The sequence below is a fragment of the Chamaea fasciata genome, unplaced genomic scaffold, assembly GCF_029207755.1.
Source record: "Chamaea fasciata isolate MVZ Bird 193981 ecotype frontalis unplaced genomic scaffold, bChaFas1.0.hap1 SCAF_32, whole genome shotgun sequence".
In the NCBI taxonomy this organism is placed as follows: Eukaryota; Metazoa; Chordata; class Aves; order Passeriformes; family Sylviidae; genus Chamaea; species Chamaea fasciata.
The window spans coordinates 856,310-872,299 of NW_027094117.1; the positions used below are offsets into that span (position 1 = coordinate 856,310).

At 53.7% G+C, this 15,990-nt stretch overlaps 1 pseudogene; it reads right to left on the minus strand.

Moving 5' to 3' along the window:
- Window positions 1–15,990, minus strand: part of LOC136303296 (class I histocompatibility antigen, F10 alpha chain-like) — a 255,646-nt pseudogene that overhangs the window by 110,261 nt on the left and 129,395 nt on the right.

Genomic DNA, 15,990 nt, shown 5'->3' on the forward strand with positions numbered 1-15,990 from the left:
TGGGCGCGTCAAGCCTTGAAAGAAGGGCGCGGCAGCCACCAGCCCTCTGCCATGCAAGGTGTGCAAGGGAAAACTGAGGCCAAACATGAAGGAAAAGTGCTGGAGCAAACCCCAAATGTCCGTGATGAATTCCTTTAGTTCAAAACCTGGGCTGGGGGCCGGCTGTCTAAAGAACTAGAAAAGAATGTATTTCATCCTTTTGCGTTTCCTGCCTAAGAGCTGCAGGATCCACAAGAGCCCTGCATCAGGGCATCATGCATTTTCCCCTTGAGTGCAGCAGCTCTGTGTCTGTTACTGGATGTGTGGGGTCTACTACTTGTGCTGAAAAGAGCCCTTCTTAGTTCATCTCTGATTTCTGTTTGGAAGCCATTCTCTTGATAATCCTGAGCGGTGAATAGTTTTGCAAGTAAAAGATTTGAAAGCAATCTTGTTGAGAACTCTTCTCTGACAGTCAGCAGATGGTGAGTTGCTCTCTTAGGCAATCCAATTGCATGGACAGAAGATCTTCCATGTCCTGCTCCTTGCTGCAGGCAGGACACTGCCAGCCTCAGGGGCCTTTGGAGGTGCCATCTGACCACAGTTGTCAATTCTGATCAGGACTGAGAGACAGCAGCATCATCCCCCAGTGCCTGAAGGTGTCTGCAGCTCTCCTGACTTCTCACTTGATCCTGCACCAGCAAAAGACCTGGGCCCTGCTCGTGTAGAAGTAACTGCCTTGCACTTACCCTTGGCCAATCTGCTCCAGTTCCAGGTATTTCTCCGCAGGCTCCCCCACGCTCACGCTGTTTCCTGAAAGAAACCACATGGAAGACACTCTCTCCCAGACAGAGACCCCACCTTGCAGCAGAGCCAGAATGCAGCCCCACTCCCTGGGGGCCCTTGTTCTCAGCTGGGGAAGGACAATCAGTCACTCTGGGACATTCAGCTGCAGAGCAACACCGGCTGCAGCTGATGCTGAGACACACACACAGCACCTGCTCTGGCACACAGGAACAGAGCAGACGTACTCAGCTGCATCAGGCACTGCTCCCCTCTTTCCTCTGCCTGCAGGGCTGTGCTGCTGCCAGAACCTTCAGCCCAGGATCCCGCAGCAGAGGGAGGTTCTCCGTCCTCTTCCCAAAACGCTGCATGTTCTCCGTCCTCTTCCCAAAACGCTGCAGGTTGGCCATCGTCTTTCCAAGCCATGGGACGTTCAGCCTCCACTTCCCATGCTGGGAGACATTCACCCTCCTCTTCCCAAGCCACAGGATGTCCTCCGTCCTCATCCCACACCGGGAGATGTCCGTCATCCTCGTCCCACGCCATGGCAGCTTGGCCATTCTCGCCCTGTGCCGAGTGACATCCACCATCCTCGTCCCACGCTGGGAGATGTCCACTGTCCTTGTCCCACACGGCGGGAGCCTCGCCGTCGTATTCCCAATCGGCGGGATGTTCACCCTCATCTCCCAGAAGAGCGGGAAGTTCACTGTCGTCTCCCGGCACAGAGGGAAGTTCACCATTATCTCCCTGAAGAGTGGGAAGTTCACCGCTACCTTCCTCCTCTTTGGCCTCCTCTTTAGAGGCAGAGGGAGCCGGAGGAGGTGCTGATGCTGCTTTTGTGCCCTGTGGACAGACGGTAGTGTGAGGGATGGGAAGTTCCATCTCAGTTATCACCTTATTTATCCTCAGCTACACATCCAGCTGCACTAAGCAGAAATAGGCTTCCCAGCTGTTCAAACAAACAAACAATGGGCTAAAGTCGACCTTGCCACTTATTGTTGGGAATTTGATACTCCACCATGGCTAAAGCCAGCAAGCAATCTTCTGCCTGCAAAACCACACCTGCAGCTCTTCAAAAGCATTTCAACAGAAAAGGAGAAAACTGCCAGGGATGCCGCTGCTGCTGCTGCTGCTGCTGCTGCAAAGACACTGACAGGAACTTTCCTTCAGCCTCCCAGGCTTGCACTCGGCTGCCACACGCTGAGCTCACAACTTGCTGCACAATTCCAAACACCAAAGGTTCCCTTTGAACTCACCAAAGGAGGAGCTGCTCGAGATCCACCTGTCAGGTGCCCTGCAATGGGAGAAGGAACATGAACCAGATGCTGTCAGGAAAAGAAATGCCTGTGGTGGGAAATGCCACAGAGCAAAGCAACCCCAAGAGAGCATTTTGCTTTCACAGCATCCCTCCAGGAGCCACAGTCCCTTCACACAGCAAGCAAGAGAACAGCACCAAATACTGGGCTGTGTCAGTTCTGGGCCAGACCAGCAAACGGAGGGAGTTCCAGGCTCGGCTGCCACACACTCTCCCCTTGAGAGTACGGAACTCCCCCAGCAACTCTCCCCTGCAAATGCTGTGCACACCCTGCTGGCTGCAGACACCCCCTTTTTCCAGCTGCAGCTGCTGGCAGCAGCTCTCCCAAACCAATGGTGTCTTCATGGCAATTTGGTTATAAAGTCAACCCAGCTCCAGAGGAAGAACAGAAAGCACACAGCAAGCTCAAAGCCACAGATGCTGCACCGAGGGAAAAGCTTGACTTACGTGCCAAGTGGGTCAAGAAATACACCGAATAAGCCACAGAGTACAGGCTGCAAACTGCAGCAACCAAATTCTGGAACATTTTGGCTGCGCTGCACACGTCTGCAGACTGTAGCCCTGCAAGCACAGAAGGACAGCCGTCAGGGTGTGGGCTGACCGCTGGGAATGCCTCGGGCAGGAGGATCCTCCTGCAAGGAGCAGGCACCCAGAGTCGCTCTGGACACTGCGGCCTCTGTGTCCCACAGCAAGAGCAACACCACGGGGACGTGGCAATGCTCCTGTGACATCACAGCAGCAGCTCATGCAAAAACCGCCTGGAAGGTTCTCCTGTGTCGCCAAGGAGCAGAAAGAATCCTCCCAGGGCACAGGCTATTGCCCAAAGGATGCAAGAGGAACTGTGAAAATGCAGCCCTAAGGACGCCTGATAGCCCAGCCTGAACACTGAGGAGGAACAAGGATGGGAGAAAACCAAAGGAAACGTGTCCTTTGGTCACTGATGCTTCTGACTGAAACCAGCAAGGCTCCTTCCATCTGGCATCTTTGTTCTAGTTCTAAAAACTAATTCTTGGCTTGAAACAGGGGAAAATGGGAAGTTGATCCATGGGGAAGAGAGGTGGCGGGGCCGGGTGGGTGGGAGCAGCGGGATGAGCTCTTGCGGGAGCTCTTGGCTTTCCCTGGGAAGAGGAAAGGGGCTGGATGCAGCTCCTTGCGCAGGACTGCACAGGCGGTGATTCCTGCAGGGATGAGAGCGGGTCGTGGTGTTATCTTGTCCCAGGTGCACAAGATGGACCGCGGAGGATTTCGGCGATGGAAGAATGCAATCAATCATTATGATTGGTAAAGCATTGTTCAACTTTATTGCTCATAACATCCGTTATTATACTTTTGCCCGAAGCGTTCAGCGTACTTGTCAAATTATAATTGGTTAGCATCCACTACTCATCTATACTTGGTTTGCTATATCAAGCGTGAGAAGGTTCTTCCCCTTGGCATGCTGAAAACTTTGGAGACGTGCTTACTGCTACGCTCTAATAACCACAAGTTCTTTTATCTTTGGCCTGTAACCGTGCTTACTGCTGTCCCAAGGACAGCTTGTCTTAGCAGCACGTAGGCTGCTAGCACTTGGTATCGGGCCATAAGGCCTCTAATGATCCGTGGCCTTGCTCTGCTAACCATTCTTCAACAATGGACCTGGGCTGTGGAGCCCATGGAGAGCGGGAGCTGCTCCCAAATCCCACCTGATCCTGCTTCATCCACCCTGTCCCAGTCCTGCTCCACCCATGCCACCTGTTCCCACTCCAGAATCCAAGCCTGATCCTGCTCCATCCATTCCACACCAATCCTGCCCCATTCATCCTGCACCAAACCTGCCTCATCTATCCATGCCCACTGATCCTGCTCCATCCAACCTGCACCAATCCTGCCTCATCCATCCCAACTGATCCCCCTCCAGCATCCAGCCCCGATCCCACTCCACAATTTCATCTGATCCTGCTCTGGACCCCTGCTCTGATTGGAATCCCCCCCTGATCCAAGTCCGTCCATCCTGCCCCAATCTCCCTCTGGAATCCCACGCTGATCCCCTTCCGTACCTAAGGTCAGGCCCTTGCTTCCCACATCTTTTCCTGCAGAAAGACAAGATCCATCAGATTCCAGCACAGATCACACACCAGGAATAATCCCAGCATCCATCCTGGGATCCACACAGAGGGGATCCAGAGCTGGATCTGCCACTGGCACTCACTGGCTGCCATGTTGTATCCATTCCTGTCCCTCTTCCCTTGGGAAACAAAGTGGGATCAGTGTCAGTGGCACAGGATTCCCGGAGCGGTGCTGGGTGGATGCCCCTTCCTGACCCCCATGCAGTGTCTTACCAGATTGGAGCTTCCAGACTGTAAGAGACGGTCTGAAGATCCCTCATCTGCCTCACCACCATGGTCAAGGTCAGAGACTGAAACCCCTCGAAGGGACTTGAAAATCTCAAGACGGGAGTTGTGGCCTGGCTGAGCTGGGATGTTGGCCAAGTGCTGCCTGCAGGTGTGTTTGATGGAAAAACCCAGCACCCACATGGGAACATCAGAACCTGAGCAGAAACAATGGGCAAGTCACGGTGAAGTGACCGCGCCTGCTGACTCGTACTGGTCGACACCGTACCTGCTGACGACCGACTTGTTCTGAGTTCTCTAAATGAACGCACTGCAATGATTTCCCCCACCTGTTTGGCCGACTGCCTGTCGCTTCGGAGAGGACTATAAAAACCCTAGAGACGCCCGCTCACTTTTGAGATCTCCCCACTGGAGAAACTCACGTCTATAGGTATCTTCAAAAGCCTCGAAGACTCCACCCTCCATGCTGGTAGCTATAATCCCCTTGCCCTCTTTTCTGTCTTTCTTGCTATTCTCTTTTCTCTCCCCACTATGGCATTTGTTGGCACGAAATCAAAGTGCATTTGTGATTGAGTAAACTGAGTTTGTCCCCCGCTGTGTCTTTTGTAGTCTGAGATCCCTAAAACGAACCATCCTGAACCCCGCCTCTGGGAGCGGATCGTGACACGCTGCGGGAGCGGCTGCCCGCAGTCTCCTTCCCACCGCTGCCTCGGCTGAGCCCATTCCCCTGCTTGCGCTGGCAGGTGCCATCAAATGCATCCCAGGATCCCATCTCCCCACCTGAAGCCTCCAGTGCCCAGCCTGTCCTGGGCTGGTGGCAGCCAGCCTGACAAAAACCAACAGCCACGGGCCACCAGTGCCCAGGGGCTCAGAAGCAGCCGAGGGACGCTTTGGTTGGCAGGAGCGGAAGGGCCGGGGCTGCTCCCCTGCCTCTCTTTGCCTTGGTTTAGGATTCAATTTTCTTGCCTCTGTCCGAGGGGATAAAGGCATGGTTTTTCTCCAACACAGGGCAGGTTTTTTCTCTAGCATGGAGCCTTCCCCATGGCCCTTCTGGCCTTCCCCAGGCCCCTTCTGCCCTCTGGCAGAACCAGTGGCATTTTCCGCAGTTTGTAACCCAGAGTCGAGTGCAGCCCAGAAGGCTCCAAGCAAGTCCTTCCAGGCTGACTCTGCAGATGCCGAGGCTGCTCTGGCCTCTGCCAGGCCTCTGCTGGGGCTCAGCTCTGGGCAAGGCTGGGCCCACTGTGGCCTCGCATTGCTCCGCGCAGCTGAGTCACAGGGGGAGAAGGATGGCACATGTCAAAGGAGTTGAGGTTGAAGGGAGTTTTTATTCCAAAAGCTGCCGTAACAAACAGGGTGTCACAACAACCAGAACAAACAGGCTGTCCTAACTACCAGAACTAACTGGCAGTGCTAACTACCAGAACTAAGTAGTTGTCCCAAGGAGAAGAGAAAGCGCTTCATGTCCTCCGCTGCTCTTTCAGTTGCTTTGCTGCAGTGATCAGAGGGGTCAGGCTGGAGAGAGGCTTGGCTGATGCTAAAAATGGGTGCTGGCCAAAGGATAAAAAAGAAAGAAGTGAAGCGTTACTTTCCAAAGTCAAGTTCCTCCCAGGCTCTGTTGCAACAGGACAAAGGGGAATGGATTTGAACTGCAGGGAGGGAAGCAGGCTCAGATTAGATGTAAGGGAGAATTTTGTTTTTTTACCAGGAGAGTGGGGAACACACTGACAGAAGGTGCCCAGAGATGTGGGAGGTGCCTCCTCCCTGGAAAGAGCCAAGCTCAGCTCAGGCAGGGCTCTGGGGCACCTGATCTGCTTGAAGATGTCTGCGCCCATTGAGGGCACCAGGTGCAGAGGACCTGGAAAGGAGCCTGCCAACCCAAACCGGGCGAGGATTCTGCTTGCTTTGCGCGTGCAAAGCAGGCAGCCTGGAGATTACGGGAGAGGGCCCCAGAAGAAAACCCCTCCCTGCCGCTGCTGTTTCCCCTGCAGCCGCTTGGCATTCACCTGCAGCAGCTCCTGGGCAGACCAGCGCCGCTCCTCGTCCCACTCCAGGCTGCACTCGAGGAAGTCCCGCAGCAGAGCCGACAGGCGCCGGGGCTCCTGCAGCCGCGGGGTCCCGTTCTGCCGGATCAGAGTGCGAGCCTGCAGGAAAAGCAAACACAGCGCTCTGCCAGCTTCCGTCACACCCACAGTGCTCACGTCGAGCCCAGCTTCTCAGCCCCAGCTCCAGGGGCACTTTCCTCCCTGGCAGAGATGCTGCTCATTTTTCTTTACCAACCAAAAAACCCAAAGCCTGATGCAGCCACAGCCATTGCAACATCCAAATGATCTGGCCTGGAGAGCCAATCTCATTGGCTTTCTTAGTAGGCACTTCCATCAGAAAGAGCAGATTTTGCTTCTCCAAATACCGACACCAGCGTTCCAGGCCATTTGCAAGAGTCACTGTGGTCTGACTGTTATTTCAAAGGATTCTTACATCAAACGCATCTCTGCAGGGACACTGACACTCAAGGAAATTCATTTGTGATGCCCCATCCCAGAAACTGCCAGACAAGAAACAGGTTTGTGTTGCTGAAAGCTCAGGCTTGGTGACATGGAGAAAGGAGCTTGGGCTAGGAAAGAAACGTGTTAGACTTTGGGCATGTTAAATAATCATCTTGAGGTGTTAGACAACTTTCCCAGTGAGAAGAGCCGGGAGGGACTTAATCTCGCCAAACCTGTTTTACAAACTCCTTCATAGATTTCTTGTGTTTGGGGGTGGCTTTTGGGGTGCGTTTGGGGTTTTTTTGCAAGATAACATTGGAGCTGATACTGGCTTCACGTTTTCAGGTCATCCTCACAGATAGAAGAGCTGAACACCTTAAAGCCCAAAGCACATTGTTGCCAGAGACTGCAGAATATTGGTCTGTGTTCAGGCTCGAGTCCTCTGGGAATTCCCTTCCCCATGTCCAGAAACCTTCATCTGCTCCTGCCAGGGCAGGGCCACGCTGTGCTCACAGGCCTCTGCAAACACTGGAGAATCTGCCTCTTACCATGGCCGCCGTTTCCTTGAAGTAAGGAGGTTCTCCTTCCACCATCTCGATGGTCACAATGCCCAAGGACCAGATGTCCACCTTGGGGCCGTAAGGAGAACTGGTGACAACTTCTGGGGCCATCCAGTGAGCAGTGCCCACCATGGAGCTGGGCTGGTCCTGCTCAGGGCTGAGCTGAGCGCAGAGGCCAAAATCAGCTGAGGACAGAAACAAACCCTGTCAAAGGCAGCTGGAATGAGGAAACCAACCACAAAGATTCCCCACTCTCAGTGTGAGAATGCAGTCGTGAATACAGCTGCAAAAGTCCTCACGGCTGGAGGCAAGGAAAGATGGAACTGGGCCCTTCAAGAAACCCTCAGCTTTCATGCAGTGGCTTTTACTGATTCCCTTGAAGATTTCCATTCCAACTCCTGCCCCTCTGCAAGGGCCATAGCCAGAGCAAAGCCACTCCTGACACTCCTGCTCCTCCCCTGAGCTCTCTGCAGGGGCAGCAGGAGCGCTTGTGGCAGTGCCACCAGCAGCACTTGTGGGGCTCTGGCCGCCACTGGCAAGCAGCCCCACACCCGCAGCCCGGGAGCGCCGTGCCTGGCCAGGAACACTCACCCAGCTTGACAGAGCCGTCCATTCCCAGAAGGATGTTGGAGCTCTTCAGATCTCTGTGGATCACCTGGTTGGAATGGAGGAAATCCAGGCCCTGCAGACACTGAGAGAGAAAAAGAAACACCAGGGTAAAAATCAATGGCTGGAATATATCAGCCAAGAAAGGAGAGTTTAGAATTCTGCCAGCAGAAACTTTGCTGTGACAGGCCAGGAGTGCAGTGCACACAAGCTCCAGGCAAATGGTTCCAAGGCAAAGCTGAGAAGAGCAAATCAAACCCAGAAAAGACAGAGTACCCCAACAGCAGGAAAGGGGACAAGAACAGAAGTGCAGTGATGCTGGCAGGCCATTCATTTCAGTGGCTCTTTCCTCTCCAGCTCATAAAAACAAGACAGAAACAAAGCCCTGAGCGTGGAGCCGCTCCTCTTCTCCTGCCCTTCTGGAAGGAGCATCGTGTCCAAGCCATGGGAGGCACAAGCAGGATCCCTCACCTCCCGACTGACAGCTGCCATGTCTCCTTCAGCCATGCGTGTCTGTCTGACCACATCCTGCAAAGTTCCTCCATCCATGTATTCCATCACCAGCCAGAGATCTCCATCAACAAGGAAGCTGGAAAAGGAAAACAATGGCACAGAGATGAATGTGCAGTGCTCAATTCCCCCATGGCAAAGCCTCCAGTGGGGTTTTCTTTCCAGGTCACTTGTCAATGAGGACAGAATCCCATCTGATTTTCACAGGAGACACCTGTGAAAAAGGAGAGGCCTTAGATGGCAAGCAAGTGAAAGATGCACTTTTAGCAACAGCCCAGATCAATGTGAAACCACACCACTTGCCCCCAGCTGCTTCAGCATCTGAACTCATCACTTCCACCATTCACTCCACAACAAGGCAACACAACTTCCGGAGCTATCCAGGGAGGGAGGCCGTGCAGCACTTGGGATAAAAGTGGTCAACTCTTTGGAAAACCTTGCAGAAAGTCTCTTCAGCAACAGGCAGGGCCATTGAAAAATGGGCAGATGAGGCCTTTCTGGAAACAAGAACCTGCTCTTCCTGGTAACTGAAGCAATGGAAAAGATTTGGGAAGAAGACACCAAGGGAAATAATTTCTGCCATGGATTATCAGCACTTGTTGTAAGACACAGAAAATAGGGTCCGCTTGAAGAGAAAACCAAAGTGGTGCAACAAAGGAACATGGAGGGAGTGAACTGCCAGGCTGTTGTTTTGGCAAGATATGGCCGGGTCAGGCTTCTCAAAACAGGCTACGGACTGCGGATGCCAGGAAAGATTAACGCAGGGCTCGTGCACGGGATGAGAGCTGAAGCACTCACCTGTCCAAAGAGTTGATAATGTTGGGGTTCTTCTTGTCCTTCAGGAGCAGGAGCTCATTCACAGCTCGTTCCCTCTTCTGCCCTCGGAGACTCATTTTCTTTATGGCCACCTGAAGGGACATTGCAGACCTTCAACTGGAGGAGTCTGTGGCAGGAGGCCACAGCAAACACGGAGCGAGTCTTTTTGGAGCGCCGCAGCCAGGCTGTGCCAAACTGCCTTGGGATGGGATACCAGAGCTCAGCAAGTGCCATTCCCAGAGCCCATTGCTCTGCTGGCTGGGGGCTGCTTACAGGACACGTGGCCAGAGACATTTGGCCTTGTGAGCTCTGCAGAAATGGTCCCTCAGCTTCAAAGCTCTAGCAACCTTCTCTGCACCTACACTCTTCTCAAATGGCCCTAGTTTACCACCACTCTTAGAATGATGATGATGATGTTCATTATTATTCAAACACATTTTGCAAGCAGGAGGTAATTCTGGTTCTGTGCAAACAGAGCAAAAGAGCTGGGAACCCTTTAGCAATTCTATGGCATTTGCTCATGATTTCAAACGCAGCTGCTCTGCTTGGGCTTGCACAACAAAGCAAACACACACATCCCATGCTCAGATGATCCCTGTCACAGGCTGGCAGCCACACCAGAGCCAAAGACAACTGCAGGCTTTAGGAGAGAGCTTTGCTCTGGACATCCATCTTCTCATTGCTCTCCCTCTCTCTCTGTCAGCAGACACTCACCTCTCGTCCAGTGGCCCTGTCGAGTCCTTTACAAACGGCTCCAAAAGCCCTGCAGACAAAACAGCAGAGAGGAAAGAAGCAGTGCTTTAGACCCTGGGAGTGAAAGTCAGGCAGACAGGAGATCTTTTCTACCTGTAGCATTCAGAAAACACCTGGGCGCGTCAAGCCTTGAAAGAAGGGCGCGGCAGCCACCAGCCCTCTGCCATGCAAGGTGTGCAAGGGAAAACTGAGGCCAAACATGAAGGAAAAGTGCTGGAGCAAACCCCAAATGTCCGTGATGAATTCCTTTAGTTCTAAACCTGGGCTGGGGGCCGGCTGTCTAAAGAACTAGAAAAGAATGTATTTCATCCTTTTGCATTTCCTGCCTAAGAGCTGCAGGATCCACAAGAGCCCTGCATCAGGGCATCATGCATTTTCCCCTTGAGTGCAGCAGCTCTGTGTCTGTTACTGGATGTGTGGGGTCTACTACTTGTGCTGAAAAGAGCCCTTCTTAGTTCATCTCTGCTTTCTGTTTGGAAGCCATTCTCTTGATAATCCTGAGCGGTGAATAGTTTTGCAAGTAAAAGATTTGAAAGCAATCTTGTTGAGAACTCTTGTCTGACAGTCAGCAGATGGTGAGTTGCTCTCTTAGGCAATCCAATTGCATGGACAGAAGATCTTCCATGTCCTGCTCCTTGCTGCAGGCAGGACACTGCCAGCCTCAGGGGCTTTTGGAGGTGCCATCTGGCCACAGTTGTCAATTCTGATCAGGACTGAGAGACAGCAGCATCATCCCCCAGTGCCTGAAGGTGTCTGCAGCTCTCCTGACTTCTCACTTGATCCTGCACCAGCAAAAGACCTGGGCCCTGCTCGTGTAGAAGTAACTGCCTTGCACTTACCCTTGGCCAATCTGCTCCAGTTCCAGGTATTTCTCCGCAGGCTCCCCCACGCTCACGCTGTTTCCTGAAAGAAACCACATGGAAGACACTCTCTCCCAGACAGAGACCCCACCTTGCAGCAGAGCCAGAATGCAGCCCCACTCCCTGGGGGCCCTTGTTCTCAGCTGGGGAAGGACAATCAGTCACTCTGGGACATTCAGCTGCAGAGCAACACCGGCTGCAGCTGATGCTGAGACACACACACAGCCCCTGCTCTGGCACACAGGAACAGAGCAGACGTACTCAGCTGCATCAGGCACTGCTCCCCTCTTTCCTCTGCCTGCAGGGCTGTGCTGACGCCAGAACCTTCAGCCCAGGATCCCGCAGCAGAGGGAGGTTCTCCGTCCTCTTCGCAAAACGCTGCAGGTTCTCCGTCCTCTTCCCAAAATGCTGCAGGTTGGCCATCGTCTTTCCAAGCCATGGGACGTTCAGCCTCCACTTCCCATGCTGGGAGACATTCACCCTCCTCTTCCCAAGCCACAGGATGTCCTCCGTCCTCATCCCACACCGGGAGATGTCCGTCATCCTCGTCCCACGCCATGGCAGCTTGGCCATTCTCGCCCTGTGCCGAGTGACGTCCACCATCCTCGTCCCACACTGGGAGATGTCCACTGTCCTTGTCCCACACTGCGGGAGCCTCGCCGTTGTATTCCCAATCGGCGGGATGTTCACCCTCATCTCCCAGAAGAGCGGGAAGTTCACTGTCGTCTCCCGGCACAGAGGGAAGTTCACCATTATCTCCCTGAAGACTGGGAAGTTCACCACTGCCTTCCTCCTCTTTGGCCTCCTCTTTGGAGGCAGAGGGAGCCGGAGGAGGTGCTGATGCTGCTTTTGTGCCCTGTGGACAGACGGTAGTGTGAGGGATGGGAAGTTCCATCTCAGTTATCACCTTATTTATCCTCAGCTACACATCCAGCTGCACTAAGCAGAAATAGGCTTCCCAGCTGTTCAAACAAACAAACAATGGGCTAAAGTCGACATTGCCACTTATTGTTGGGAATTTGATACTCCACCATGGCTAAAGCCAGCAAGCAATCTTCTGCCTGCAAAACCACACCTGCAGCTCTTCAAAAGCATTTCAACAGAAAAGGAGAAAACTGCCAGGGATGCCTTTGCTGCTGCTGCTGCTGCTGCTGCTGCTGCTGCTGCTGCTGCTGCTGCAAAGACACTGACAGGAACTTTCCTTCAGCCTCCCAGGCTTGCACTCGGCTGCCACACGCTGAGCTCACAACTTGCTGCACAATTCCAAACACCAAAGGTTCCCTTTGAACTCACCAAAGGAGGAGCTGCTCGAGATCCACCTGTCAGGTGCCCTGCAATGGGAGAAGGAACATGAACCAGATACTGTCAGGAAAAGAAATGCCTGTGGTGGGAAATGCCACAGAGCAAAGCAACCCCAAGAGAGCATTTTGCTCTCACAGCATCCCTCCAGGAGCCACAGTCCCTTCACACAGCAAGCAAGAGAACAGCACCAAATACTGGGCTGTGTCAGTTCTGGGCCGGACCAGCAAACGGAGGGAGTTCCAGGCTCGGCTGCCACACACTCTCCCCTTGAGAGTACGGAACTCCCCCAGCAACTCTCCCCTGCAAATGCTGTGCACACCCTGCTGGCTGCAGACACCCCTTTTTTCAGCTGCAGCTGCTGGCAGCAGCTCTCCCAAACCAATGGTGTCTTCATGGCAATTTGGTTACAAAGTCAACCCAGTTCCCGAGGAAGAACAGAAAGCACACAGCAACTTGAAAGCCACAGATGCTGCACTGAGGGAAAAGCTTGACTTACTTGCCAAGTGGGTCAAGAAATACACCGAATAAGCCACTGAGTACAGGCTGCAAACTGCAGCAACCAAATTCTGGAACATTTTGGCTGTGCTGCACACGTCTGCAGACTGTAGCCCTGCAAGCACAGAAGGACAGCCGTCAGGGTGTGGGCTGACCGCTGGGAATGCCTCGGGCAGGAGGATCCTCCTGCAAGGAGCAGGCGCCCAGAGTCGCTCTGGACACTGCGGCCTCTGTGTCCCACAGCAAGAGCAACACCACGGGGACGTGGCAATGCTCCTGTGACATCACAGCAGCAGTTCATGCAAAAACTGCCTGGAAGGTTCTCCTGTGTCACCAAGGAGCAGAAAGAATCCTCCCAGGGCACAGGCTATTGCCCAAAGGATGCAAGAGGAACTGTGAAAATGCAGCCCTAAGGACGCCTGATAGCCCAGCCTGAACACTGAGGAGGAACAAGGATGGGAGAAAACCAAAGGAAACGTGTCCTTTGGTCACTGATGCTTCTGACTGAAACCAGCAAGGCTCCTTCCATCTGGCATCTTTGTTCTAGTTCTAAAAACTAATTCTTGGCTTGAAACAGGGGAAAATGGGAAGTTGATCCGTGGGGAAGAGAGGTGGCGGGGCCGGGTGGGTGGGAGCAGCGGGATGAGCTCTTGCGGGAGCTCTTGGCTTTCCCTGGGAAGAGGAAAGGGGCTGGATGCAGCTCCTTGCGCAGGACTGCACAGGCGGCGATTCCTGCAGGGATGAGAGCGGGTCGTGGTGTTATCTTGTCCCAGGTGCACAAGATGGACCACGGAGGATTTCGGCGAGGGAAGAATGCAATCAATCATTATGATTGGTAAAGCATTGTTCAACTTTATTGCTCATAACATCCGTTATTATACTTTTGCCCGAAGCGTTCAGCGTACTTGTCAAATTATAATTGGTTAGCATCCACTACTCATCTGTACTTGATTGGCTATATCAAGCGTGAGAAGGTTCTTCCCCTTGGCATGCTGAAAACTTTGGAGACGTGCTTACTGTTACGCTCTATTAACCACAAGTTCTTTTATCTTTGGCCTGTAACCGTGCTTCCTGCTGTCCCAAGGACAGCTTGTCTTAGCAGCACGTAGGCTGCTAGCACTTGGTATCGGGCCATAAGGCCTCTAATGATCCGTGGCCTTGCTCTGCTAACCATTCTTCAACAATGGACCTGGGCTGTGGAGCCCATGGAGAGCGGGAGCTGCTCCCAAATCCCACCTGATCCTGCTTCATCCACCCTGTCCCAGTCCTGCTCCACCCATGCCACCTGTTCCCACTCCAGAATCCAAGCCTGATCCTGCTCCATCCATTCCACACCAATCCTGCCCCATTCATCCTGCACCAAACCTGCCTCATCTATCCATGCCCACTGATCCTGCTCCATCCAACCTGCACCAATCCTGCCTCATCCATCCCAACTGATCCCCCTCCAGCATCCAGCCCCGATCCCACTCCACAATTTCATCTGATCCTGCTCTGGACCCCTGCTCTGATTGGAATCCCCCCCTGATCCAAGTCCGTCCATCCTGCCCCAATCTCCCTCTGGAATCCCACGCTGATCCCTTTCCGTACCTAAGGTCAGGCCCTTGCTTCCCACATCTTTTCCTGCAGAAAGACAAGATCCATCAGATTCCAGCACAGATCACACACCAGGATTAATCCCAGCATCCATCCTGAGATCCACACAGAGGGGATCCAGAGCTGGATCTGCCACTGGCACTCACTGGCTGCCATGTTGTATCCATTCCTGTCCCTCTTCCCTTGGGAAACAAAGTGGGATCAGTGTCAGTGGCACAGGATTCCCGGAGCGGTGCTGGGTGGATGCCCCTTCCTGACCCCCCTGCAGTGTCTTACCAGATTGGAGCTTCCAGACTGTAAGAGACGGTCTGAAGATCCCTCATCTGCCTCACCACCATGGTCAAGGACAGAGACTGAAACCCCTCGAAGGGACTTGAAAATCTCAAGACGGGAGTTGTGGCCTGGCTGAGGTGGGATGTTGGCCAAGTGCTGCCTGCAGGTGTGTTTGATGGAAAAACCCAGCACCCACATGGGAACATCAGAACCTGAGCAGAAACAATGGGCAAGTCACGGTGAAGTGACCGCGCCTGCTGACTCGTACTGGTCGACACCGTACCTGCTGACGACCGACTTGTTCTGAGTTCTCTAAATGAACGCACTGCAATGATTTCCCCCACCTGTTTGGCCAACTGCCTGTCGCTTCGGAGAGGACTATAAAAACCCTAGAGACGCCCGCTCACTTTTGAGATCTCCCCACTGGAGAAACTCACGTCTATAGGTATCTTCAAAAGCCTCGAAGACTCCACCCTCCATGCTGGTAGCTATAATCCCCTTGCCCTCTTTTCTGTCTTTCTTGCTATTCTCTTTTCTCTCCCCACTATGGCATTTGTTGGCATGAAATCAAAGTGCATTTGTGATTGAGTAAACTGAGTTTGTCCCCCGCTGTGTCTTTTGTAGTCTGAGATCCCTAAAACGAACCATCCTGAACCCCGCCTCTGGGAGCGGATCGTGACACGCTGCGGGAGCGGCTGCCCGCGGTCTCCTTCCCGCCGCTGCCTGGGCTGAGCCCATTCCCCTGCTTGCGCTGGCAGGTGCCATCAAATGCATCCCAGGATCCCATCTCCCCACCTGAAGCCTCCAGTGCCCAGCCTGTCCTGGGCTGGTGGCAGCCAGCCTGACAAAAACCAACAGTCACGGGCCACCAGTGCCCAGGGGCTCAGAAGCAGCCGAGGGACGCTTTGGTTGGCAGGAGCGGAAGGGCCGGGGCTGCTCCCCTGCCTCTCTTTGCCTTGGTTTAGGATTCAATTTTCTTGCCTCTGTCCGAGGGGATAAAGGCATGGTTTTTCTCCAACACAGGGCAGGTTTTTTCTCTAGCATGGAGCCTTCCCCATGGCCCTTCTGGCCTTCCCCAGGCCCCTTCTGCCCTCTTGCAGAACCAGTGGCATTTTCCGCCACACGCAGTTTGTAACCCAGAGTCGAGTGCAGCCCAGAAGGCTCCAAGCAAGTCCTTCCAGGCTGACTCTGCAGATGCCGAGGCTGCTCTGGCCTCTGCCAGGCCTCTGCTGGGGCTCAGCTCTGGGCAAGGCTGGGCCCACTGTGGCCTCGCATTGCTCCGCGCAGCTGAGTCACAGGGGGAGAAGGATGGCACATGTCAAGGGAGTTGAG